This window comes from Oncorhynchus tshawytscha, linkage group LG31 (genome assembly GCF_018296145.1).
Source record: "Oncorhynchus tshawytscha isolate Ot180627B linkage group LG31, Otsh_v2.0, whole genome shotgun sequence".
Classification (NCBI taxonomy): domain Eukaryota; kingdom Metazoa; phylum Chordata; class Actinopteri; order Salmoniformes; family Salmonidae; genus Oncorhynchus; species Oncorhynchus tshawytscha.
The window spans coordinates 13566760-13593430 of record NC_056459.1 but is presented as its reverse complement, the minus strand read 5'-3'; the positions used below and the strand labels follow the sequence as shown (position 1 = coordinate 13593430).

At 45.4% G+C, this 26671-nt stretch overlaps 1 protein-coding gene and 1 long non-coding RNA gene across 3 annotated transcripts in view; one reads left to right on the top strand and one right to left on the bottom strand.

Annotated features, from left to right (window-relative positions):
* LOC112229667 (RNA polymerase II subunit A C-terminal domain phosphatase) overlaps positions 1-26671 on the top strand; it is a 141539-nt gene that overhangs the window by 89615 nt on the left and 25253 nt on the right. The gene's annotated exons all lie outside the window — the stretch shown is intronic.
* Positions 19017-21592, bottom strand: LOC121841482. Its single transcript, XR_006080509.1, has 4 exons — positions 21377-21592; positions 21039-21174; positions 20502-20637; positions 19017-20366 (listed from the first exon to the last, which is right to left on the bottom strand). It is a non-coding gene; the product is annotated as an uncharacterized LOC121841482 (long non-coding RNA).

The following is a 26671-nucleotide window of genomic DNA, read 5'->3' as shown; positions in this document are numbered from 1 at the left end:
ACATTCTCCTCCCTCTTACTTTGTGTATTATATGTCATACATTGACTTTCGGCCCATGGGACTTACAACAGTTAGGCCAACCTTATTCATTTCCTGTTGTCTGCTGCCTTTCCTCATTTCTCTCTCTCTCTCGCTCTCTCTCTCTCTGCCTCGCTCCATCTCTCTCTCTCTCTCTGCCTCGCTCTCTCTCTCTCTCTCTGCCTCGCTCTCTCTCTGCCTCGCTCGCTCTCTCTCTGCCTCGCTCTCTGCCGCTCGCTCTGTCTCTCTCTCTCTGCCTCGCTCTCTCTCTGCCTCGCTCTCTCTCTCTGCCTCGCTCTCTTTCTCTCTCACTCTCTGCCTCTCTTTCTCTCACTCTCTCTCTCTGCCTCTCTCTGCCCCTGCCTCTCTGTCTCTTTCTCTCTCTGCCTCTCTCTCTCCTCTCTCTGCCCCTGCCTCTCTCTCTTTCTCTCTCTGCCTCTCTCTCTCCTCTCTCTGCCTCTCTCTCTCGCTCTCTCTGCCCCTGCCTCTCTCTCTTTCTCTCTCTGCCTCTCTCTCTCCTCTCTCTGCCTCTCTCTCTCGCTCTCTGCCTCGTGCTCTCTTTCGCTCTCTGCCTCGTGCTCTCTCTCTGCCTCTCTCTCTGTCTCTTCCTCTGTCTCTGCCTCTCTCTCCCTGCCTCGCGCTCTCTTTCTGCCTCTCTCCCTCTGCCTCTGTCTCTTTCTCTCTGCCTCTCTCACTCTTTGCCTCTCTCTGCCTCATGCTCTCTTTCTCTCTCTCCCTCTGCCTCTCTCTCTCCCTCTGCCTCTCTCTCTGCCTCTCTATTTCTCTCTCTGCCTCTCTCACTCTCTCCCTCTGCCTCTCTCTCTCTCTGCCTCTGCCTCTCTCTGTCTCTGCCTCTCTCTCTCTCTGCCTCTGCCTCTCTCTCTGCCTCTCTCTCTCTCTCTCTCTCTCTCTCTGTCTCTGCCTCTCTCTCTCTGTCTCTGCCTCTCTCTGTCTCTGCCTCTCTCTCTCTCTGTCTCTGTCTCTCTCTCTCCCTGTCTCTGCCTCTCTCTGTCTCTGTCTCTCTCTGTCTCTGCCTCTCTCTCTCTCTGTCTCTGCCTCTCTCTCTCTCTGTCTCTGCCTCTCTCTCTCTGTCTCTGCTCTCTCTCTGTCTCTGCCTCTCTCTCTCTCTCTCTGTCTCTGCCTCTCTCTGTCTCTGCCTCTCTCTGTCTGTGTCTCTCTCTCTCTCTGTCTCTGCCTCTCTCTCTCTCTCTCTCTCTCTGTCTCTGCCTCTCTCTGTCTGTCTCTGCCTCTCTCTGTCTGTGTCTCTGCCTCTCTCTCTCTCTGTCTCTGCCTCTCTCTCTCTCTCTGTCTCTGCCTCTCTCTGTCTCTGCCTCTGTCTGTCTCTGCCTCTCTGTCTGTCTCTGCCTCTCTGTCTCTGCCTCTCTCTCTGTCTCTGCCTCTCTCTCTCTCTCTCTGCCTCTCTCTGTCTCTGCCTCTCTGTCTCTGCCTCTCTCTCTCTGTCTCTGCCTCTCTCTGTCTCTGCCTCTCTCTCTCTCTGTCTCTGCCTCTCTCTCTCTCTGCCTCTCTCTCTGCCTCGTGCTCTCCCTGCCTCTCTCTCTCCCTGCCTTGCGCTCTCTCTCTGCCTCTCTCTCTCTCTGCCTCTGTCTCTGCCTCTCTGTCTCTGCCTCTCTGTCTCTGCCTCTCTCTCTCTGTCTCTCTCTCTGTCTCTGCCGATCTCTCTCTCTCTGCCTCTCTCTCTCTCTGCCGATCTCTGCCTCGTGCTCTCTCTCTCTCTGCCTCGTGCTCTCTCTCTCTGCCTCGCGCTCTCTCTCTCTGCCTCGCGCTCTCTCTCTCTCTCTCTGCCTCACGCTCTCTCTCTCTCTCTCTCTCTCTCTCTCTCTGCCTCGCGCTCTCTCTCTCTCTCTCTCTGCCTCGCTCTCTCTCTCTCTGCCTCGCGCTCTCTCTCTCTCTCTGCCTCGCACTCTCTCTCTCTCTCTCTCTGCCTCTCTCTGTCTCTGCCTCTCTGTCTGCCTCTCTCTCTCTCTGTCTCTGCCTCTCTCTGTCTCTGCCTCTCTCTCTCTCTGTCTCTGCCTCTCTCTCTCTCTGCCTCTTTCTCTGCCTCGTGCTCTCCCTGCCGCTCTCTCCCTGCCTTGCGCTCTCTCTCTGCCTCTCTCTCTCTCTGCCTCTGTCTCTGCCTCTCTGTCTCTGCCTCTCTGTCTCTGCCTCTCTCTCTCTGTCTCTCTCTCTGTCTCTGCCGATCTCTCTCTCTGCCCTCTCTCTCTCTCTGCCGATCTCTGCCTCGTGCTCTCTCTCTCTCTCTGCCTCGTGCTCTCTCTCTCTGCCTCGCGCTCTCTCTCTCTGCCTCGCGCTCTCTCTCTCTCTCTCTGCCTCACGCTCTCTCTCTCTCTCTCTCTGCCTCGCGCTCTCTCTCTCTCTCTCTCTCTGCCTCGCGCTCTCTCTCTCTGCCTCGCGCTCTCTCTCTCTGCCTCGCGCTCTCTCTCTCTCTGCCTCGCGCTCTCTCTCTCTCTGCCTCGCGCTCTCTCTCTCTGCCTCGCGCTCTCTCTCTCACTCTCTCTCTGCCTCGCGCTCTCTCTCTCTCTCTCTCTCTGCCTCGCGCTCTCTCTCTCTGCCTCATGCTCTCTCTCTCTCTCTCTGCCTCGCGCTCTCTCTCTGCCTCTCTCTCGCAGTCTCTGCCTCTCTCTCGCAGTCTCTGCCTCTCTCTGCCTCTCTCTCTCTCTCTGCCGCTCTCTCTCTCCTCTCTCTGCCTCGCGCTCTCCCTGCCTCGCGCTCTCTCTCTGCCTCTCTCTCGCTCTGCCTTTCTCTCTCTCTCTCGCTCTGCCCCTCTCTCTCTCTGCCTCTCTCTTTCTGCCTCTCTTTCGCTCTGCCTCTCTCTTTCTCTCTGCCTCTCTCTCTCACTCTGCCCCTCTCTCCCGTCGTGGATGTGAGAGTCTCTAAAGACAGCAGTGAATGGTCTGTATCTAGAGTGGTTCTTAACACGTGGCGCTTTTCTTTTAGCCCTATGGACTGTACCATCCTCCTGCGATATAGTCAATGTAACCAGGACTATACATATTCATACATACATTCAAAAAGATTTAGCCTTTGATTAATTAGCCTGTGTAGATGTTTTAAGATTCTTCTCATCTTTCCCCTTTAATCTTCTCATTTCTATTATTTGATGCACTTTGTTAATAATATGTGTTTCCTGGATGTATTCAGCTGCTTGGCTGTAATTAAAGACTCTGTCTTATAGCCGATCAAAGCAACCTATCACCAGCCGTGCGTATGCGTGACTGTGTGTGTTGACTAGAGGGGTGTCACCTAGAGATGGTGTCATAATTATTACTTGTCAGATTGAGTGTGTCTCTAATGTAGTTTTGCGTTCATTTTTATCCTGCCTGCAGTTCCCGTATGTTCCCCTCCTCATCCCAGATTACACACCACAGTGCCTCCCATTTCACGCAGCATCACAATAACATCACAAATCCTACCAACGCATGCCTAAAATACAGCTACAAACAATGGCACTTATCACAACCTAAACCAGTCTTTATACAGTGTACTGTATACCTCAAGAGATAAGGAACAGCAGGGAACATGGAGGCTACAGCTCTTACCAGGATTTAGCCTAAAACTCTTTCTCTCTGCCGAGGAGGCTCTCTCTCTGCCTTCAGGGTGTCTTGACCTCCAGAAGGCTCTGCGGAGGCCTGATCATTGTTTCATCTTGTTAGCTCCTCTGTAGGTGGTGTGTTTGGAGCCATGAGGAGATGAGCCCCATGCAGTGTCCTGGCCATGTCTGACTCAATCAGGAATAAATATGGAACTGACCGACCTGCTCTCCTCTGAACAGTGCTGTTTTATCTAACTCTGAACTGGACAGATTTATGGAAACAAAACAGGACTTTGGAGTAGGGTCAGTGCTGATCTACTGTATATCGAGGTTATGCTCGTGAATTACTACAATGATCATGTTTCACATCTAAAACCAGGGTTATAGGCCTACTGTTCAATATGTTTGGCAATCTGAATTTGATGTAATTCCCCCTCCTGCTGTTGTCGTGGAAATTCAGTACAGAGAGAGACTTCAAACAATCGTCTTTATTTAATATCGATTAATTATTGCAATAATGAAGCTGTCAATCCAACAGTCTTGACTGTCGGACCGAAATGCTTGAATCATACAGGGAATACCTGGTATATATATTATATACCAAGCCTGAAACTTCTTCAACCATGGCTGGCTCCGCCCCCGATAAAGCTTCACAGCCACATTCCAGTCTATCATTAGTGGTGCATGTGAGACATACAGTTGAAGTCAGAAGTTTACATACACTTACGTTTTTCAACCACTCCACACATTTCTTGTTAACAAACTATAGTTTTGGCAAGTCTGTCAGGACATCTACTTTGTCCATGACACAAGTAATTTTTCCAACAATTGTTTACAGACAGATAATTTCACTTATAATTCACTATATCACAATTCCAGTGGGTCAGAAGTTTACATACGCTAAGTTGACTGTGCCTTTAAACAGCTTGGAAAATTCCAGAAAATGATGTCATGGCTTTAGAAGCTTCTGATACGCTAATTGACATCATTTGAGTCAATTGGAGGTGTACCTGTGGATGTATTTCAAGGCCTACCTTCAAACTCAGTGCCTCTTCATGGGAAAATCAAAAGAAATCAGCCAAGACCTCAGAAAAATAATTGTAGACCTCCACAAGTCTGGTTCATCCTTGGGAGCAATTTCCAAACGCCTGAAGGTACCATGTTCATCTGTACAAACAATAGCACACAAGTATAAACACCATGGGACCATGTAGCCGTCATTCCGCTCAGGAAGGAGACTCGTTCTGTCTCCTGGAGATGAACGTACTTGGGTGCGAAAAGTGCAAATCAATCGCAGAACAACAGCAAAGGCCCTTGTGAAGATGCTGGAGGAAACAGGTACAAAACTATCTACATCCACAGTAAAATGAGTCCTATATCGACATGAAAGGCCGCTCAGCAAGGAAGAAGCCACTGCTCCAAAGCCACCATAGAAAGCCAGACGGTTTGCAACTGCACATGGGGACAAAGATTGTACTTTTTGGAGAAATGTCCTCTGATCTGATGTAACAAAAATAGAACTGGTTGGCCATAATGACCATTGTTATGTTTGGAGGAAAAAGGGGGAGGCTTGCAAGCCGAAGAACACCATCCTAACCATGAAGCACAGGGGTGCTTTGCTGCAAGAGGGACTGGTGCACTTCACAAAATAGATGGCATCATGAGGAAGGAAAATGAGGTGGATATATTTAAGCAACATCTCGAAACATTAGTCAGGAAGTTAAAGCTTGGTCGCAAATGTGTCTTCCAAATGGACAGTTGTGGAAAAATGGCTTAAGGACAACAAAGTCAAGGTATTGGAGTGGCCATCACAAAGCCCTGACCTCAATCCTATAGAAAATTAGTGGTCAGAACTGAAAAAGTGTGTGCGAGCAAGGAGGCCTACAAACCTGACTCAGTTACACCAGCTCTGTCAGGAGGAATGGGCCAAAATTCACCCAACTTATTGTGGGAAGCTTGTGGAAGGCTGCCTCAAACGTTTGACCCAAGTTAAACAATTTAAAGGCAATGCTACCAAATACTAATTGAGTGTATGTAAACTTCTGACCCACTGGGAGAACAAATACTGAAATGTTTGTTCTATTCTTTCAGACTATATCTCATCTATCAAATGCAGGCCCAGTTAGACTGGAGAAATACGTCTCACACGAACCACTAATGATAGACTGGAATGTGGCTGTAAAGTTACCACCGAGACATCAATCAATTGTCAGCTTCAAGATATCCCTAGTAAAACCCCTGTCCTCGACACCGAGACTAGCTGCAGGAATCTAGAGTGGACCCTTTTAAAAACTCTTACTCTTAGTTAAATATATAATAGTTTACAACTGATTTGTTTGATATTAATTAAGTATGTCATTTTTCTATCACACGGTTTACTATCTCCACCATGTTTCAAACTCCCGGCCCAAGGGTTAGCTAAGCCTATGTGTTCCTGTTTGTTTGGCCTTAGAATGACTGTACAGGATAGGCTTTTCCAAATGGTATACTGTACATCTCTCTCGTTGGGCATGGAGGAGAAGAGAGGAGCCGAGAGCTGCCCTGGGGCAGTGGTGTGATGTGCAGTGGGGATCGGTTTGTGTCTCCATTGACTGGTTGTTGACATCAAAGCAGCTGTAGATCCACACCATGTTTCACTATCTGATAACCGATTAAATATGAATCACTGCTAAAGCCCACCGGACAGTACTAAGGCGTGTGATCGCTCACTCACTCGTTCTTTCTCTTGTTTGCTCTCTCTCCTCTCGCTCTTTTACACATTTAGACACACACTCACAAACTCTAAAGCACCCATGCTTTGACTTGCCCCATTGGATGCCTGGATTACGATATCCCATCCTAGATGCACCTAGTAGCTGTGAGAATCTTGTATTGATGCAGGGCCAGGAGTCATAGTCCAGATCTGTCTCTAAAGATGAGGCTTCATATCACACTCACCCCTCTGGAATATTATCAAATCTAATGTTATTGGTCACATACACATGCTTAGCAGATGTTATTGCGAGTGTTGCGAAGTGCTTGTGCTTCTAGTTCCTACAGTGCAACAATATCTAACAAGTAATATCTAACATTTCCACAACTACCTAATAGACACATCTAAGTAAAGGAATGGAATAAGAATATATAAATATATGTATGAGCAATGACAGAGCGGCATAGGCTAAGAAGCCATAGTATAGAATACAGTATATACATATGAGATGAGTAATGCAAGATATGTAAACATTATTGAAAACATAAAGTGGCATTATAAAAGTGACTAGTGTTCCGTTTATTAAAGTGGCAAATTTTTTGATAGCGGTGTGAACAAGCAGTGGCTCGGGTGGTTGTTGTCCTTGATGATCTTTTTGGCCTTCCTGTGAAATCGGGTACTGTAGGGGTCCTTGGAGGGCAGGTAGTTTGCCCCTGGTGATGTGTTGTGCAGACCTCACTACCCTCTGGAGAGCCATGCAGTTGCTGTACCAGGCAGTGATACAGCCCGACAGGATGCTCTCAATTGTGCATCTAAAAGTTTGAGGGTTTTAGGTGACAAGCCAAATTTCTTAAGCCTCCTGAGGTTGAAGAGATGCTGCCTTCACCACACTGTCTGTGTGGGTGGACCATTTCAGTTTGTCCATGATGTGTGTTTCCACCTTCTCCACTGCTGGCCCTCTGCTGTTTCCTGAAGTCCACGATCATCTCCCTTGTTTTGTTGACGTTGAGTGAGAGGTTACGTTCCTGACACCATACTCCCATAGCCCTCACCACCTCCCTGTAGGCTGCTTCGTCGTTGTTGGTAATCAAGCCTACTACTGTTGTGTCGTCTGCAAACTTGATGATTGAGTTGGAGGCGCGCATGGCCACGCAGTCATGGGTGAACAGGGAGTACAGGAGGGCTGAGAACGCACCCTTGTGGGGCCCCAGTGTTGAGGCTCAGCGGGGTGGGAGATGTTGTTACCTACCCTCACCACCTGGGACGGGCCCGTCAGGAAATCCTGGACCCAGTTGCACAGAGCGGGGTTTAGATCCAGGCCCTCAAGCTTAATGATGAGCTTGGAGGATACTATGGTGTTGAATGCTGAGCTGTAGTCAATGAACAGCATTCTTACATAGGTATTCCTCTTGTCCAGATGGGATAGGGAAGTGTGCAGTGTGATGGCGATTGCATTGGTAAATTGGAGTGCGTCTAGGGTGACGGGTAAGGTAGAGGTAATATAATCCTGGACTAGTCTCACAAAGCACTTCATAATGACAGAGGTGAGTGCTACAGGGCGATAGTCATTTAGTTCAGTTACTTTTGTCTTCTTGGGTACAATGGTGGAACAATGGTGACCATCTTGAAGCATGTGGGGATGTGCCGTCTGGGCCGGCAGCCTTGCGAGGGTTAACACATGTTTAAGTGTCTTACTCACGTCAGCCACGGAGAAGGAGAGGGGGGCCCCGCCAGTCCTTGGTAGCGGGCCGCGTCGGTGTCACTGTATTATCCTCAAAGCGGGCAAAGAAGGCGTTTTAGTTTGTCTGGAAGCAAGACCTCGGTGTCCGGGACGTGGCGGGTTTTCCTTTTGTAGTCTGTGATTGTCTGTCTGTATTATCTCTACATCAAAGTGGAAATCCTTGGGTTGGGACTTACTGGGTGTTATTGGTATCTATCTGCCCCTCTCATCACATCTGGAGCTTCCATCAGAGCATAGCAGAGGCCTACATATAGCTGAGGATATCCCCTTACTGTAGGTTTCTCCTCTCTCCTCCTCTCACTGGGGTCATTAAGAACATGTTCTCTGGCCCCGGTGTTTGACAGACAGGACTTGGAAAGCTGCTGATAATGAAAGACGTCCTCTGTCTGATAATACATTGACTACTTCTCCTCTCCTCTCTCTGTTTGATAATACGGTACCGTCACTCATTTTCCTCTCCATGAAATATTCACCAAGTAAAACCTTTAGATCGGCCTGATGGAGAGTGTGTCTGATGATTCATTTCTGATATGTGAGTTGCAGGTAGCCTAGTGGTTAAGATGTTGGGCAGTAACCGAAAGGTTGCTGGTTCGAATCCCCAAGCTGACTAGGTGAACAAATCTGTCTATGCCCTTGAGCAAGGCACTTAATTCTAATTGCTCCTGTAGGCCGCTCTGGACAAGAGCATCTGCTAAATGACTGAAATGTAAAAATCTATGGTGTGTTTAACAGAGAGATGGCGTGTGGGTGGTATGTGTGGCCCTGTGGACACAGTTAATTTAATGTCTGTATATAGAATAGTATATTCTCCCCTGCTGTTTCTAATATAGATGTCTTGTTTTTGTCCCGGTGAGACTCCTTCCGCTCCCCGGTTTTATTAAATCACTAAACTGATTTTGCACACTAATTTAGAGTGGCCTTCAATTGCATCGCTTGTACTGACTGCTCTCTCTCTCTTCTGTGAGCATGACCGGTATTGTTTTACATTTATGAATATTGACATTGTCATTTCACGCTTGTGAATCTGACTTAAATGTCTTGAAGTCAGTCCTCCCGGCTCTATAAAACAGAGAGGGGAGATGGAGAGGAAGGATTTTTCAGAAAGTGCATATTATGTGCTCACATATGAAAGCCTTGCTGCTGTTATTCTTTTACGGGTGCTTTGTCAGCTAGGGCTGTTGGAGGGAGGTTCCATGGCGATTTTAGCATGTAAATCTTGGTGGGGCAAAGATTTATTTTGTATTTTTATGCATGCCAGCGAAGCCACTAAACAATGCATGAATTGCACTATAACGGTGATAAACGGTGCCCACAAACTGTTAGGGCCCACATAAAGCTGTCCCAACAGCAGAGTCCCAACAGCAGTCCCAACACCTTACCACTGCTACACCTGGCTGTCAGTGGAGCCTTGTCTGGCAGCAAAACAATTCATTCAGCCTCATTTACTGTCTTTTTGGGGGGGGAACAGCTGATATGGCTGATTTGCTTAAACAAATGTGGTTTCTACTGACAGTTGAGATGTACAAACTATGGCGTAAGGGAACGAGGAGTGGATAATATAGTAGTCAATATAACTATTTGTTAAGCGACAGAATTCAGAACATGGGCCGTTCTTACTGTATCCTCCCTGTTCACCAAGTCAAAACAGTAGGTGAAATGAAGAGGGAGAAAGGGAACAAATTATTAGGGTGAGGCACAGGGGCTATTAACAGCTTACTACACAACATACACTTATTATGACTTTCTTAGCTACAGTATACATATCTCCCTGGCATATCACATAATTTATGCAGCAGCATACAATACATTTCTGAACTCACCTTGTTGTGCTCTGCTCATTTGAACAGGAAGGTGGCGCGGCAGTCCTTCATGGGTAAATTGTGTCATCAAAGTCTGACTTTATGATGCTTTCAACACAAATGGGAACTCCGGAAGGAAAAAAACTAGGTTGAATGATGATGATGACGTCAGTGATCTCTAGAAAGAGGCCTGCGTTCCCGGACTGCAATTCTGAGTTGGATGACCGCTCAAAACGTATTTTACCAGTCGAAGCCCCCTGAGTTCCCAGTTGTCTTGAAGTCACTGAAAACAGATTTCCCAGTCCTGAGTTTCCAGTTGTTTTGAACGCGGTAGAAGTCATGCTAGATTGACAGCATGGCCAATATTGAATGTATATCCTTTTAAGCTTGGAAAAGAGACCCTTAAATCCAGACATGGGAACACACATCCACTCCACTGAATAACAGGCTAGTGATTGCTTTGAAACGTTTGCAGTTAGCCACTGATTCCTTCCAAACCACTCATTTGCGATTTTCAACTTACTTGTGTAATGTTTGTGTCCAATGCCAGATCAGCACCGATACGTTTTATATATTATTTATCTTCATATGATGAGGATCAAAAAGGATTTGCCAGTAGATTGCCGACTTGATTCATGATGATGCTTGCTAGCTAAGATTCTGAAAGTATGATATTGACATGATCAGTCCAATCAAAGCTACTGTAGATATAACATGATTTAACATCATTTTATCTGTGGTCAATGACTTTGAGCCTTCTTGGATGGGTACTTCTAATGTAACTCTATGGCAGCACCCAAGGGGCGTGAATGTTTTAGCTCTACCCTTAGATATGCCGGTGACGGAGTGGCCCCAAGAGTGACAGAACACTGAGCCAATCACAGCACAACTAGAGAACATTACCAACCCCTATATTCCGCTGGCTGCCCCACCACCACAGAAAACTCTAAACTAGGCTGAAACACCTGCATTTTGGAGCTGACTTATTCAAGAAAACAATAAACAGGCCAAGTTTGTATGTGGCTTTATGAACTATTTTAATTTGTTTTGCAAACTGGTATGTGACACGCATTAATACCAAAATAGCATGCAAAACAGCCCCCCCCCACAGATTAAAGGTGGGTCTCAAAACAGGTGAGCCAGGCGCATCTCCCGGATAGAAAACTAAATTACTACAAATACAATACCTCTTTTGCCATCTGGCTTGGATCCTTAGTCGACACTGCGCCCCACCGCACCACCACGGCAGGTCTGCCGACGAATACTCCATCCGCTATGCCTTCAACCGGTCTCCGTTGGACGTCGGAGCAGCCGCTTCTACTAGCCCTGGGCTACTAACTTTAAACGCCATGTCGCCCGCGTAGTAATGACTACTCTGCGGCTTCCCTGTTCCATCTATTGTTGTCCCCTGGAGCCTATGATCACTTGGCTACATAGCTGATGCCCGCTGGACTGTCCATTAATCACGGTACTCCATTCTGTTTATTTTTTTATTGTATATCTGTTGGCCCCAGCCGAAAACTCAGGCTCTGTGTGTAGTTAACCGACCCTCTCTGCCCATTCGTCTCCATTTTACCTGTTGTTGTTGTTGTCTCGCCCGTTGTTGTCTTAGCTAGCTCTCCAAATCAACACCTGTGGTTACTTTATGCCTCGCTGTATGTCTCTCTCATATGTCGATATGCCTTGTATACTGTTGTTTAGGTTAGTTATCATGTTTTAAATTTACAATGGAGCCCCTAGTTCCACTCATTATACCTCTGATACCTCCTTTGTCCCACCTCTCACACATGCGGTGACCTCACCCATTATAGCCAGCTTATCCAGAGATCAAATCAAATTTTATTTGTCACATACACATGGTTAGCAGATGTTAATGCGAGTGTAGCGAAATGCTTGTGCTTCTAGTTCCGGCAATGCAGTAATAACCAACAAGTAATCTAACTAACAATTCCAAAGCTACTACCTTATACACACAAGTGTAAAGGGATAAAGAATATGTACATAAAGATATATGAATGAGTGATGGTACAGAGCGGCATAGGCAAGATGCAGTAGATGGTATCGAGTACAGTATATACATATGAGATGAGTATGTAAACAAAGTGGCATAGTTTAAAGTGGCTAGTGATACATGTATTACAAAGATGCAGTAGATGATATAGAGTACAGTATATACGTAGACATATGAGATGGATAATGTAGGGTATGTAAACATTATATTAAGTAGCATTGTTTAAAGTGGCTAGTGATATATTTTACATCAATTCCCATTATTAAAGTGGCTGGAGTTGAGTCAGTGTGTTGGCAGCAGCCACTCAATGTTAGTGGTGGCTGTTTAACAGTCTGATGGCCTTGAGATAGAAGCTGTTTTTCAGTCTCTCGGTCCCAGCTTTGATGCACCTGTACTGACCTCGCCTTCTGGATAGCGGGGTGAACAGGCAGTGGCTCGGGTGGTTGTTGTCCTTGATGATCTTTATGGCCTTCCTGTAACATCGGGTGGTAGAGGTGTCCTGGAGGGCATGTAGTTTGCCCCCGGTGATGTGTTGTGCAGACCTCACTACCCTCAGGAGAGCCTTACGGTTGTGGGCGGAGCAGTTGCCGTACCAGGCGGTGATACAGCCCGACAGGATGCTCTCGATTGTGCATCTGTAGAAGTTTGTGAGTGCTTTTGGTGACAAGCCAAATTTCTTCAGCCTCCTGAGGTTGAAGAGGTGCTGCTGCGCCTTCTTCACGATGCTGTCTGTGTGGGTGGACCAATTCAGTTTGTCTGTGATGTGTACGCCGAGGAACTTAAAACTCACTACCCTCTCCACTACTGTTCCATCGATGTGGATAGGGGGGTGTTCCCTCTGCTGTTTCCTGAAGTCCACAATCATCTCCTTAGTTTTGTTGACGTTGAGTGTGAGGTTATTTTCCTGACACCACACTCCGAGGGCCCTCACCTCCTCCCTGTGGGCCCTCACCTCCTCCCTGTAGGCCGTCTCGTTGTTGTTGGTAATCAAGCCTACCACTGTAGTGTCGTCCGCAAACTTGATGATTGAGTTGGAGGCGTGCATGGCCACGCAGTCGTGGGTGAACAGGGAGTACAGGAGAGGGCTCAGAACGCACCCTTGTGGGGCCCCAGTGTTGAGGATCAGCGGGGTGGAGATGTTGTTACCTACCCTCACCACCTGGGGGCGGCCCGTCAGGAAGCCCAGTACCCAGTTGCACAGGGCGGGGTCGAGACCCAGGGTCTCGAGCTTGATGACGAGTTTGGAGGGTACTATGGTGTTAAATGCTGAGCTGTAGTCGATGAACAGCATTCTCACATAGGTATTCCTCTTGTCCAGATGGGTTAGGGCAGTGTTGTAGCGGTATTTATTAGAGAGGGGTAAAGAAAGATTGTTGGGGCGCCAGGCAGGTATTAACCATGCCAAAAGGAAAAGAGTAGAATAGGAGAGAGTACCACTACCAGACCCACACACATCAGCAGAAGAGACTGCCTAGAGTGTAGCCTGTTTACCAGACAGCCAGTGGAGAGAGAAGAGAATACACACCATATAAAACCCACATCACAGCACAGGGGTAACCCCAACAAGAATACCTCATACAATAATACTAATAATGGCAGAGCAATTTCACAGCAACTTCATACAAGAACGAACCCAGTCATCAACAGAGGATTTGCAATAATCTGTATTATTTTCTAGTGGATGAGTGCAGAGGGTATGAATGTGGGGGTGGGGGGGGGTGTTCATCGACACAACAAAGGCCTTAAAAATGTCCATAGTCTTCCCGGCCACATGTCATTAGTACACCCCACCTCAATACAGTTCACATAATATACAACTGGCAAGCAACCTCCCTTTCAACTAAAATGTCCATCCAAATACTTCTGGCAGGGAAATAATAGTCCAGCTCTAATGAACTTCAATGGGAAGTGCATTTGAAAAAGAGAGAGTCTGTTGCAGGGTAAAGCACTGGAACGAGAGGGAAGAGAGAGCGAGAGAAAAAGAGAAATCTTAGCTGTGGTCTTCAGGCCTGCCGGTGTCTGACTGTCCGATGGTTTGTTGGTTTGTATGTTAAAGCTTCGCAACAATGTTGCTACTAATCCATGCGATCCATAACGGGCGCGGTTCCAAACAAAAACAACCACGATCTAAAGCGATTACCCCGATGATTGAGTTAAATACTTTATAAACTACAAACGCTGAAAACAAACAACTTCTGCAGCACAGCACACAATCAAACTGTCGCGCCACCCGAAAGCCCCTCCCCAAAGAGCTGAATGAGCTCTCTTTATTTCCTCCTTCCTTACTGCTCATGCGCTCTTAAAGTGGCAGTGCACGGTGAAGGCTCCGTGCAGATTTCGCCACAGTGTGGTTGAGATTGCATCGTCTGTGGACATATTTGGGCGGTAAGCAAATTGGAGTGGGTCTAGGGTGTCAGGTAGGGTGGAGGTGATATGGTCCTTGACTAGTCTCTCAAAGCACTTCATGATGACGGAAGTGAGTGCTACGGGGCGGTAGTCGTTTAGCTCAGTTACCTTAGCTTTCTTGGGAACAGGAACAATGGTGGCCCTCTTGAAGCATGTGGGAACAGCAGACTGAGATAGGGATTGATTGAATATGTCCGTAAACACACCAGCCACAGCTGGTCTGCGCATGCTCTGAGGGCGCGGCTGGGGATGCCGTGTTTCCGGTCACCTTGCCCTGATTTAAAGCAGTGGTTCGCGCTTTCAGTTTCACGCGAATGCTGCCATCAATTTCTGGTTTGGGAATGTTTTAATCGTTGCTATGGGAACGACCACTTCAACGCACGTTCTAATGAACTCGCTCACCAAATCAGCGTATTCGTCAATGTTGTTGTCTGACGCAATACGAAACATATCCCAGTCCACGTGATGGAAGCAGTCTTGGAGTGTGGAATCAGATTGGTCGGACCAGCGTTGAACAGACCTCAGTGCGGGAGCTTCTTGTTTTAGTTTCTGTCTGTAGGCAGGGAGCAACAAAATGGAGTCGTGGTCAGCTTTCCTCTCTTATCATCACTCAGTACCTGGGCTTACCTCCGCTGTACCCGCACCCCACCATACCCCTGTCTGCACATAATGCCCTGAATCTATTCTACCACTCCCAGAAATCTGCTCCTTTTATTCTTTGTCCCCAACGCACTAGGCGACAAGTTTTGATAGCCTTTAGCCATACCCCCATCCTACTCCTCTGTTCCTCGGGTGATGTGGAGGTAAACCCAGGCCCTGCGTGTCCCCAACCTTGGTTTCATGCATGTCAACATCAGAAGCCTCCTCCCTAAGTTTGTTTTACTCACTGCTTTAGCACACTCCACCAACCCTGATGTTCTTGCCGTGTCTGAATCCTGGCTTAGGAAGGCCACCAACAATTCTGAGATTTCCATACCCAGCTACAACATTTTCCGTCAAGATAGAACTGCCAAAGGGGGAGGAGTTGCAATCTACTACAGAGAGAGCCTGCAAAGTTCTGTCATACTTTCCAGGTCTATACCCAAACAGTTTGAACTTATAATTTTAAAAATAAACCTCTCCAGAAGTAAGTCTCTCACTGTTGCTACCTGCTATCGACCCCCCTCCGCTCCCCGCTGTGCCCTGGACACCATTTTTTAATCTAGCTTCAGAGTTCGTTCTGTTAGGTGACCTAAACTGGGATATGCTTAACACCCCGGCAGTCCTACAATCTAAACTAGATGCCCTCAATCTCACACAAATCATCAAGGAACCCATCAGGTACAACCCTAAATCCGTAAACATGGGCACCCTCATAGACATTATCCTGACCAACTTGCCCTCCAAATACACCACCCATCTCAGCGTTCACTGCCTCCATTGCCTGTATCCGCTATGGGCCCGCGGTCAAATGACCACCCCTCATCAAATCCAATCAAATCAAATTTATTTATATAGCCCTTCGTACATCAGCTGATATCTCAAAGTGCTGTACAGAAACCCAGCCTAAAACCCCAAACAGCAAGCAATGCAGGTGTAGAAGCACGGTGGCTAGGAAAAACTCCCTAGAAAGGCCAAAACCTAGGAAGAAACCTAGAGAGGAACCAGGCTATGTGGGGTGGCCAGTCCTCTTCTGGCTGTGCCGGGTGGAGATTATAACAGAACATGGCCAAGATGTTCAAATGTTCATAAATGACCAGCATGGTCGAATAATAATAAGGCAGAACAGTTGAAACTGGAGCAGCAGCACAGTCAGGTGGAAGTTGAAACTGGAGCAGCAGCATGGCCAGGTGGACTGGGGACAGCAAGGAGTCATCATGTCAGGTAGTCCTGGGGCATGGTCCTAGGGCTCAGGTCAGTTGAAACTGGAACAGCAGCATGGCCAGGTGGACTGGGGACAGCAAGGAGTCATCATGTCAGGTAGTCCTGGAGCTCAGGTCCTAGGGCTCAGGTCCTCCGAGAGAGAGAAAGAAAGAGAGAAGGAGAGAATTAGAGAACGCACACTTAGATTCACACAGGACACCGAATAGGACAGGAGAAGTACTCCAGATATAACAAACTGACCCCAGCCCCCCGACACATAAACTACTGCAGCATAAATACTGGAGGCTGAGACAGGAGGGGTCAGGAGACACTGTGGCCCCATCCGAGGTCACCCCCGGACAGGGCCAAACAGGAAGGATATAACCCCACCCACTTTGCCAAAGCACAGCCCCCACACCACTAGAGGGGTCATCACTGTCAAACGCTCCCTAAAACACTTCTGCCAGCAGGCCTTTCTAATCGACCTGGCCCAGGTATCCTGGAAGGATATTGACCTCATCCCGTCAGTCGAGGATGCCTGGTCATTCTTTAAAAGTAATTTCCTCACCATCTTAGATAAACATGCCCCGTTCAAAAAATGCAGAACAAAGAACAGATTTTGCCCTTGGTTCACTCCAGACCTGACCCTTGACCAGCACAAAAACATCCTGTGGCGGACTGCAATAGCATTGAATAGTCCCCACGATATGCAACTGTTCAGGGAAGTCAGGAACCAATACACGCAGTCAGTCAGGAAAGCAAAGGCTAGCTTTTTCAAGCAGAAATTCGCATCCTGTAGCTCTAACGCCAAAACGTTTTGGGACACTGTAAAGTCCATGGAGAACAAGAGCACCTCCTCCCAGCTGCCCACTGCACTGAGGCTAGGTAACACGGTCACCACTGGTAAATCCATGATAATCGAACATTTCAATAAGCATTTCTCAACTGCTGGCCATGCCTTCCTCCTGGCTACTCCAACCCTGGCCAACAGCTCCGCCTCCCCCGCAGCTACTCCCCAGCTTCTCCTTCACCCAAATCCAGACAGCAGATGTTCTGAAAGAGCTGCAAAACCTGGACCCGTACAAATCAGCTGGGCTAGACAATCTGGACCCCCTCTTTCTAAAACTATCCGGCGCCATTGTTGCAACCCCTATTACCAGCCTTTTCAACCTCTCTTACGTATTGCCCGAGATCCCTAAAGATTGGAAAGCTGCCACGGTCATCCCCCTCTTCAAAGGGGGTAACACTCTAGACCCAAACTGTTATAGACCTATATCCATCCTGCCCTGCCTCTCTAAAGTCTTTGAAAGCCAAGATAATGAACAGATCACTGACCATTTCGAATCCCACCGTACCTTCTCCGCTGTGCAATCCGGCTTCCGAGCCGGTCACGGGTGCACCTCAGCCACGCTCAAGGTACTAAACGATATCATAACCGCAGTCTTCATCGACCTGGCCAAGGCTTTCGACTCTGTCAATCACCGTAATCTTATCGGCAGACTCAATAGCCTTGGTTTTTCTAACGATTGCCTCGCCTGGTTCACCAACTACTTTGCAGACAGAGTTCAGTGTGTCAAATCGGAGGGCATGTTTTCCGGACCTCTGGCAGTCTCTATGGGGGTACCACAGAGTTCAATTTCTGGGCCGACTCTTTTCTCTGTATATATCAATGATGTCGCTCTTGCTGCGGGCGATTCCCTGATCCACCTTTACGCAGACGACACCATTCTGTATACTTCTGGCCCTTCCTTGGACACTGTGCTAACTAACCTCCAAACGAGCTTCAGTGTCATACAACACTACTTCCGTGGCCTCCAACTGCTCTTAAATGCTAGTAAAACCAAATGCATGCTTTTCAACCGTTCGCTGCCCGCCCGACTAGCATCACCACCCTGGACGGTTCCGACCTAGAATATGTGGACAACTATAAATACCTAGGTGTCTGACTACACTGTAAACTCTCCTTCCAGACTCATATTAAACATCTCCAATCCAAAATCAAATCTAAAATCGGCTTTCTATTTCGCAACAAAGCCTCCTTCACTCACGCCGCCAAACTTACCCTAGTAAAAATGACTATCCTACCGATCCTCGACCTCGGCTATGTCATCTACAAAATAGCTTCCAACACTCTACTCAGCAAACTGGATGCAGTCTATCACAGTGCCATCCGTTTTGTTACCAAATCACCTTATACCACCCACCACTGCGACCTGCATGCTCTAGTCGGCTGGCCCTCGCTGCATATTCGTCGCCAGACCCACTGGCTCCAGGTCGTCTATAAGTCTATGCTAGGTAAAGCTCCGCCTTATCTCAGTTCTCTGGTCACGATAACAACACCCACCCGTAGCACACGTTCCAGCAGGTATATCTCACTGATCATCGCCAAAGCCATTTGGCCGCCTTTCCTTCCAGTTGTCTGCTGCCAGTGACCGGAACTAATTGCATAAATCGCTGAAGTTGGAGACTTTTATTTCCCTCACCAACTTTAAACATCAACTATCTGAGCAGCCAACTGATCGTTGCCGCTGTACATAGTCCATCTGTAAATAGCCCACCTAATCTACCTACCTCATCCCCATACTGTTTTATTTTATTTACTTTTCTGCTCTTTTGCACACCAGTATCTCTACTTGCACATCATCATCTGCTCATGTATCACTCCAGTGTTAATCTGCTAAATTGTAATTAATCCCTCCTAAGGCCTATTATTGCCTACCTCCTCATGCCTTTTGCACACACTGTATACAGACTTTCTTTTTCTACTGTGTCATTGACTTGTTTATTGTGTTATTGGCTTGTTTATTGTTTACTCCATGTGTAACTCCATGTGTTGCTGTCTGTGTCACACTGCTTTGCTTTATCTTGGCCAGGTCGCAGTTGCAAATGAGAACTTGTTCTCAACTAGCTTACCTGGTTAAATAAAATACATTTAAAAAACAGAATGTTGTTGTTGTTTTGTGTGTGGGGGGGGGAACAAATCTCAATCAACATTGAAATGTCTAAAACCAAATCGAAATTGTGTAGAAATGATAATGGACCTACATTTACAGTCTCTTCACTCTGTCCAGCTTGCTAACAGTCATCAAAACGAAAGCTAGACAGTCAGGGTGCATCAAAAATTCCAAAAGCAATGGATAGAGGTCTATTTTTACGGCAAGGAAATATAATCACATTTAAATACGCCCCTCCAGACTTCAGTGAAGACCAAATGAGGCCCGCAGAGGAAATTAGTTTGACACTCCTGCTCTACATTCATTAGTCAACGTCAGCTTGGTTTCTCCTAGGATACAAAACAGAATAGAAAAAGTTACTTCTAAAGCCTTCTCCCTGGGGCTTTGGTTGTTTCAGAAGAGTTAGTTGAATGTCCTAGATGTTTGACCTGAAATGCATTTTGTCAGTTCCGTCTCTTTGTCAATTGTGTGTAATGGGGTACTGCACCCTCTGATTTGGCCTCGTTTTTTGGTTTGCTCTTAAGAAATACTGGTGGCCATGACAGAAGCCAAACGTGAGTTGGCTTGGAGGTATGGTTTGATGTGGGTGTTTCTTGGGTGTGTCCTTGCAACCATCAAGACACACCCATCTGTCAGAACCTTGTCTGCAGCTGTTTCACCCCACTCAGTCTCAACAAACAAACCTCCTGCGGGTTGAATCAATTATTGGCAAATATATGGTGAGATGCCGGAGGAAGCGTTGGATAGGTCAGTAACCTGCAGAGTAACATGAGAACAATACTAACAATACAAACAATGCTGAATGTATGTAGATCAAATCAAAAAATAAATGTTGGAATTGTATTTATCACATGCATCTTCAACAGGTTTAGAATAACAGTGAAATGCTTTACTTACGGACCCTTTCGTATGTAACACGAGTCATAAATACCAAGTGACAAGATATTTTAACTTTCAAATGCAGTAACAGGTCCATGTAAAATAAAAAACTTGACATAGTACCGTAGAAGCAGTGTCCTGCTAATAACAGTCTGTACATTTCATCTTTCATTGTCATTCCCAGCCAATACATATATTGTGCCTATCTGCATTTTGTCTGGTGGTAATAGCTCTACCTTGGCAAACGTGGTCATGCTTTCCTGTGTGGTATCCCATATGCAACATGAATTCCCTGATCCTGGAGGAGAATGCACAGAGTTTTTCCTTCCCCATATTGACTGACATCATTCAGTTCACAAAAAAATACAATACAAGTACAAATGTCCATTCAGAGACATTAGCATCACGCCCGTCTTTTAGTCTGGACTTCATCACATCATCTTGCAAGTTTTCATGTGCTGGCTCCATACATTTCTGTGAACACACACACACACACACACACACACACACACAGTCACTTCTATAGGGATGGGGCAGTTAGGGATAGGTGATATCTGACACCCAAACATATACTATGTTGAAGTTTGAACAAGTCTGACTAAAACCTACCTAATTCTGATCTCCCCCATCGTCAACTGTTGCTGAGCAGGCAAGAGGTGAGACTGGAGGTGAGGTCTTTGCCAGAGCCATGTTGATGGGCATGGCAGCGTAGATCAGCTTCTGGCCCCTTATCAAAGATACTGCTCTGTCACAGACAGACACGGAGCACTTATTACATTATCAATGGTGGTTATGATTAGCATGGTGGAACCAGCCGGATCGCTGCATTCCCCTTTCTACTTCACTTCAAATATAATCAAATGTGAAGTAAAATAGAACGGTGAACACAGAGATCAGGCTGGTTCCACAAGGCTAGGTAATGCCCTGGACATCATTTGTACAAATACTGAAGGTAACCCACTTCATTACTCTGGTACATAACCCAATTGTGAAACATTTATGTAAACTGACATTATTTGTTGCTTATTTTCTACATCTTAGATGCATGTAATGAGCCTGTGAACGCGGTTGCCGCTGACAGGTGCATGTTGCTGGCCGGAGACTTGCTAACGTGTGGCTGATTGTCCCATTCATAGGAATACTCACAGTGAGGGCATGTCTGCATGAGGCTGATGAGGGCCTCCTTGCTGGTTTTCTCTATGCTGCATGTTCGGCTGCAAACTGGACATCTCTCAAGCAACTGCAGCAGGCAATCTTATGCGGTGGTGTTGACTGGGAGTGCCTGTGTCGAGGTGGTATAAATAGACAGCCAAGTGGTAAATTGCATTTCGTTTTAAAGAAAGGACAAAGCTTTTTGCTAATGCACTTCACAACCAAAATTGCTCTACTACTTGTCTCTGCTTGGCTGGGGAATTAGCCTACTATTTTATCAAGCCGGATATTTTTGAATACAACATTTCACATTTTACATAACACACATTTACCCGTCGTTGTTGTTGACGCTGTCTGTTATCAGGGCAGTAACTCGGGGCAACTGTGCACTTTGTCTAACAGAAAAACAGGATCAACAATTGTCATCATCCCTAAGTAATTAAACATTGCTTGAGAAATAACAATCTAGATTGGAAGCTAATTCTATGCTTTGCAGGTGTAGACTGACTGATTGGATTAGATTCATGCCGGTGATGCTGTTACACACACTATGCAACCAACTATAACATGTTTTGCTACGGAGTTTGTTGCTGCTAGTTAGTCAGACATGAGTTAGCTACTCTAGTACCACCATTTCTGCATCCAATATTTATTTGTGCCCTAGGCATGGGTTGTACCTCGGAGGCTAATGTGACTGTCGCGTCTAAATTACACACATTTAGAGTGGCATGGAAATACGATGACATTGCTAAAGTATGCAAATACGTAGTAGGAAACAACTTTGCCATATAATGATGTCGTCAAATTTACTTTAGAGAGATGCAATGTTGCCATTACTGTTACTAGCAAAGTTAGTTAAACATAGCTTGCAATGCTAATGTTAGCTAGCTAAAATAGAGTGGCTCCCTCAATCTTAGTTAGCTGGCAAACATTATACTGCATCAGACGTCAATCTGGCGACAACACAATCATAACAAAAGGTTTTCCTACATATTATTTGCCGCCTTCTAAAATATTATTGTGTGTCCAAGCCAAATCAGAGTTGTATTGAAGTAGGCTAACCTTAGCCAGCTAGCTGGCGTCAGCTACGGTAGCGATGATTATGATTATCAAAATATACATAACCAGCAGTCTGGTGACTAGGGCTGTCTTGGTCGACCGAGAGTCGTCTTTTCTTTCGACCAATCAATTGGTCTAAATTTTCAAACTCAACCCTTGTTCTCTTTACCTGACACAGGCAGTGCATTCGGAAAGTCTTCAGACCCCTTGACTTTGTTGAAGCACCTTTTGCAGCGATTACAGACTTAAGTCTTCTTGGGTATGACGCTACAAGCTTGGCACACTTGTATTTGGGGAGTTTCTCCCATTTCTCTCTGCAGATCCTCAAGCTCCATCAGGTTGGATGGGGAGCATTCTGCACAGCTATTTTCAGGTCTATCCAGAAATGTTGGATCGGGTTCTAGTGCGGGCTCTGGCTGAGTCACTCAAGGACATTCAGAGACTTGTCCCGAAGCCACTCCTGCGTTGTCTTGGCTGTGTGCTTAGGGTCGTTGTTCTATTGGAAGATGAACCTTTGCCCCAGTCTGAGGTCCTGAGCGCTCTGAGGCAGGTTTTCATCAAGGATCTCTGTACTTTATTCCGTTCATCTTTGCCTCGATCCTGACTAGTCTCCAAGTCCATGCGGCTGGAAAAAATCCCCACAGCATGATGCTGCCACCATGCTTCACCGTAGGGATGTACCAGGTGTCCTCCAGGCATGACGCTTGGCATTCAGGCCAAAGAGTTCAATCTTGATTTCATCAGACCAGAGAATCTTGTTTCTCATGGTCTGAGAGCCCTTTTGGTGCCTTTTGGCAAACTCCAAGCAGGCTAACGTGCCTTTTTACTGATGAGTGGCTTCCGTCTGGCCACTCTACCATAAAGGCCTAGAGCTCTGTCAGAGTGGGCATCGGGTTCTTGGTCACCTCCCTGACCAAGGCCCTTCTCCCCCGATTGCTCAGTTTGGCCATGCTGCCAGCTCTAGGAAGAGTCTTGGTGGTTCCAAACTTCTTCCATTTAAGAATGATGGAGGCCACTGTGTTTTTGGGGGACCTTCAATGCTGCAGAAATGTTTCCAAATCTTGTCCAATCAATTGAATTTACCACAGGTGGACTCAAAGTTGTAGAAACATCTCAACGGTGATCAGTGGAAACAGGATACACCTGAGCTCAATTTCAAGTCTCATAGCAATTGGTCTGAATACTGATGTAAATAATGTATTTGTTTTATTTAAAATAAATGTGAAAACATTTCTAAAAGCCTGTTTTCTCTTTGTTATTATGGGGTATTGTCTGTAGATTGCTGAGGATACATTTAAGAAAAAATCTATTTTAGAATAAGGCTGTAACGTAACAATGTGGAAAAAGTCAAGGGGTCTGAATACTTTCCGAAAGCACCGTATGCATTGAATGACCAATACGGCCTGACCTATAGCATATCATAGCAATAAATAGTTTATAACAAGCTCTGAACACCGTAACACGTGACTGCAAAATGGATGCAGAGGACGTGACAAACTCAAAACGGGGAAATTTGTGGTTGCTCAGGAGGTAAAGGGAGGAGTCGTGTGTAATAAATGTGACTAGTTGTGGAAAATACTGGAGATGAAGAAAAAAATAGGTAAGGAGCCAGCGCTGCATATTATGTCTGTTAAACAGGTGCTGTTCAATTATATTGTAATCTTTCAGAACATTTGGAACAATGTAAACAAGCGAGAGAGTCTTAAGGTTTATTTAATTTATTTTGGAAAGACTCAAATCTGTCGCATGCAATCGTGAATGCAATTGCCTACATGGAGTGCGTTATTTAATGTTTACACTAATTATTCAAGTGTCACTTTATTTTAAAATGTAAAATGCTTGATCCCATTTCAAATAATGAACGACTCGCATGCTGTCTGATGACATGAATGAATGATTGATTGATACAGTAGCCTACATAAGTATTGAAATATAGGCCTAAGTAAGTTATGGAATTAAGACTAAAAAGGATGCGCTCTTCAGCCTACAGCTTGATAGTTGCTATACAAGCCTACTAATGATGATGGCATTAATTATTATAATGATTATCATAATAATAATAGTAATGAAAACAATAAGGAGATCAAGAAAGATGGTTTTTATTTTAAGAAATATAATTCTTCTGACAATATGGAAAGGGGAAACAACACTAAATAAATGATGTAATACCAGAGAGACTGTTCTTACAGCATAGCAAAGATTTAAAAACAGCCTAAATTGTTTATACGACATGTTGGGATTGAGGCTTGATGCTCAATGAACCAGTAGGCTATTAAACAAACTCTCAAACGGCAACACACACAGGATCTGACGTGTGTGTGTGTGTGTGTGTGTGTGTGTGTGTAATATATGTATGTGTATATATATGTGCATGTATGTGTATATATATGTGCATGTATGTATATATATGTGTGTATGTATGTATATATATGTGTGTATGTATGTATATATATGTGTATATGTATGTATATATATGTGTATATGTATGTATATATGTAAGTGTATATATATGTGTATATGTATGTGTATATGTATGTATATATATGTGTATATGTATGTATATATGTAAGTATATATATGTGTATATGTATGTATATATGTATATGTATGTGTATGTATATGTATGTATGTATGTATGTATGTATATATGTATATGTATGTATGTATGTATGTATGTATGTATGTATATACAGTGCCTTGCGAAAGTATTCAGCCCCCTTGAACTTTGCGACCTTTTGCCACATTTCAGGCTTCAAACATAAAGATATAAAACTGTATTTTTTTGTGAAGAATCAACAAGTGGGACACAATCATGAAGTGGAACGACATTTATTGGATATTTCAAACTTTTTTAACAAATCAAAAACTGAAAAATTGGGCGTGCAAAATTATTCAGCCCCTTTACTTTCAGTGCAGCAAACTCTCTCCAGAAGTTCAGTGAGGATCTCTGAATGATCCAATGTTGACCTAAATGACTAATGATGATAAATACAATCCACCTGTGTGTAATCAAGTCTCCGTATAAATGCACCTGCACTGTGATAGTCTCAGAGGTCCGTTAAAAGCGCAGAGAGCATCATGAAGAACAAGGATGTTACTTTCCTACAAGCCCTCAGTCCAGCCTATTGCGGACAGTCTGAGCACTGATGGAGGGATTGTGCATTCCTGGTGTAACTCGGGCAGTTGTTGTTGCCATCCTGTACCTGTCCCGCAGGTGTGATGTTCAGATGTACCGATCCTGTGCAGGTGTTGTTATACATGGTCTGCCACTGTGAGGACAATCAGCTGTCTGTCTTGTCTCCCTGTAGCCCTGTCTTAGGCGTCTTACAGAACGGACATTGCAATTTATTGCCCTGGCCACATCTGCAGTCCTCATGCCTCCACGTTCACGAGGATGAGCAGGGACCCTGTTTATCTTTCTTTTGGTGTTTTTCAGAGTCAGTAGAAACGCCTCTTTAGTGTCCTTAATTTAGTGACCTGTAGTGACCTTAATTGCCTACCGTCTGTAAGCTGTTAGTGTCTTAATGACCGTTCCACAGGTGCATGTTAATTAATTGTTTATGGTTCATTGAACAAGAATGGGAAACCGTGTTTAAACCATTTACAATGAAGATCTATGAAGTTATTTGGATTTTTACGGATTATCTTTGAAATACAGGGTCCTGAAAAATAGATTTTTTTTTTGCTGAGTTTGTGTGTGTGTATAGATAATTTATAAAGCCAGGCACATTTAAAAGTTAGACTATTGATTATAGAAGTAATTAAGTTGGTTTCCTCTCCTCACTTTTCTTAGACAATTAAGACATGGGCTATTTTCTTGTCTCTTAACTCCACTGCTGCCTATGCCACATATTTCTTAACACCAATATGCAGGGTAACTTTGCTATTATGCACATAGCAACATGGTCTAGGAAAAGGCGCCAATTCAACAGTGCCACGCTGATCTTTCAGAACCGTGGACTGCGACCGCTATTGAATGCAGGAGAAAGCACGTTTGTTATCAAATTGTATTACTTTTATTAGTGTTGCACCATTGTTCTTATGTAATATAACCATATACAATTTCAGTAGCTCATGTCTTAGAGTACCATCCCCACGGTCTCCACAATTATTTATGTTTGCGCCACTGCTCGACTAAAGAAATCTTGGTCGACCAAACAATCGACCAGTCGACTAAATGGTGTCAGTCTTACTAGTTATCAGTATACTCACCACCACTGAGGACCAACAAACTCCAAACTCCTGTCCACCACAATAAGGTCCTACCGCAGGGCATGAAAACCTTAAGTTGTTGGCTGTGCATCCTGCTGGATGCATACATTGCATGGTCAATCCGTATAGGGCTTTTCAGTCTCCAATGGCATTGAACGCATTGGTTTGGGGCGATGAAACAACAGAGACCCATTCGATGAAGGGAAACGAAGTGGGCGGAGGGGTGATTTGCATGTGGTTCTTTGCAAAAAGGGGGCATGATTTGTTGACATAATTGAAATCTAAACCAAAACCTTAATTTACTCGTTGTGGCTCACTGAGGTGTCAAACTCAGAGACGGACTTTGACCAAAATTA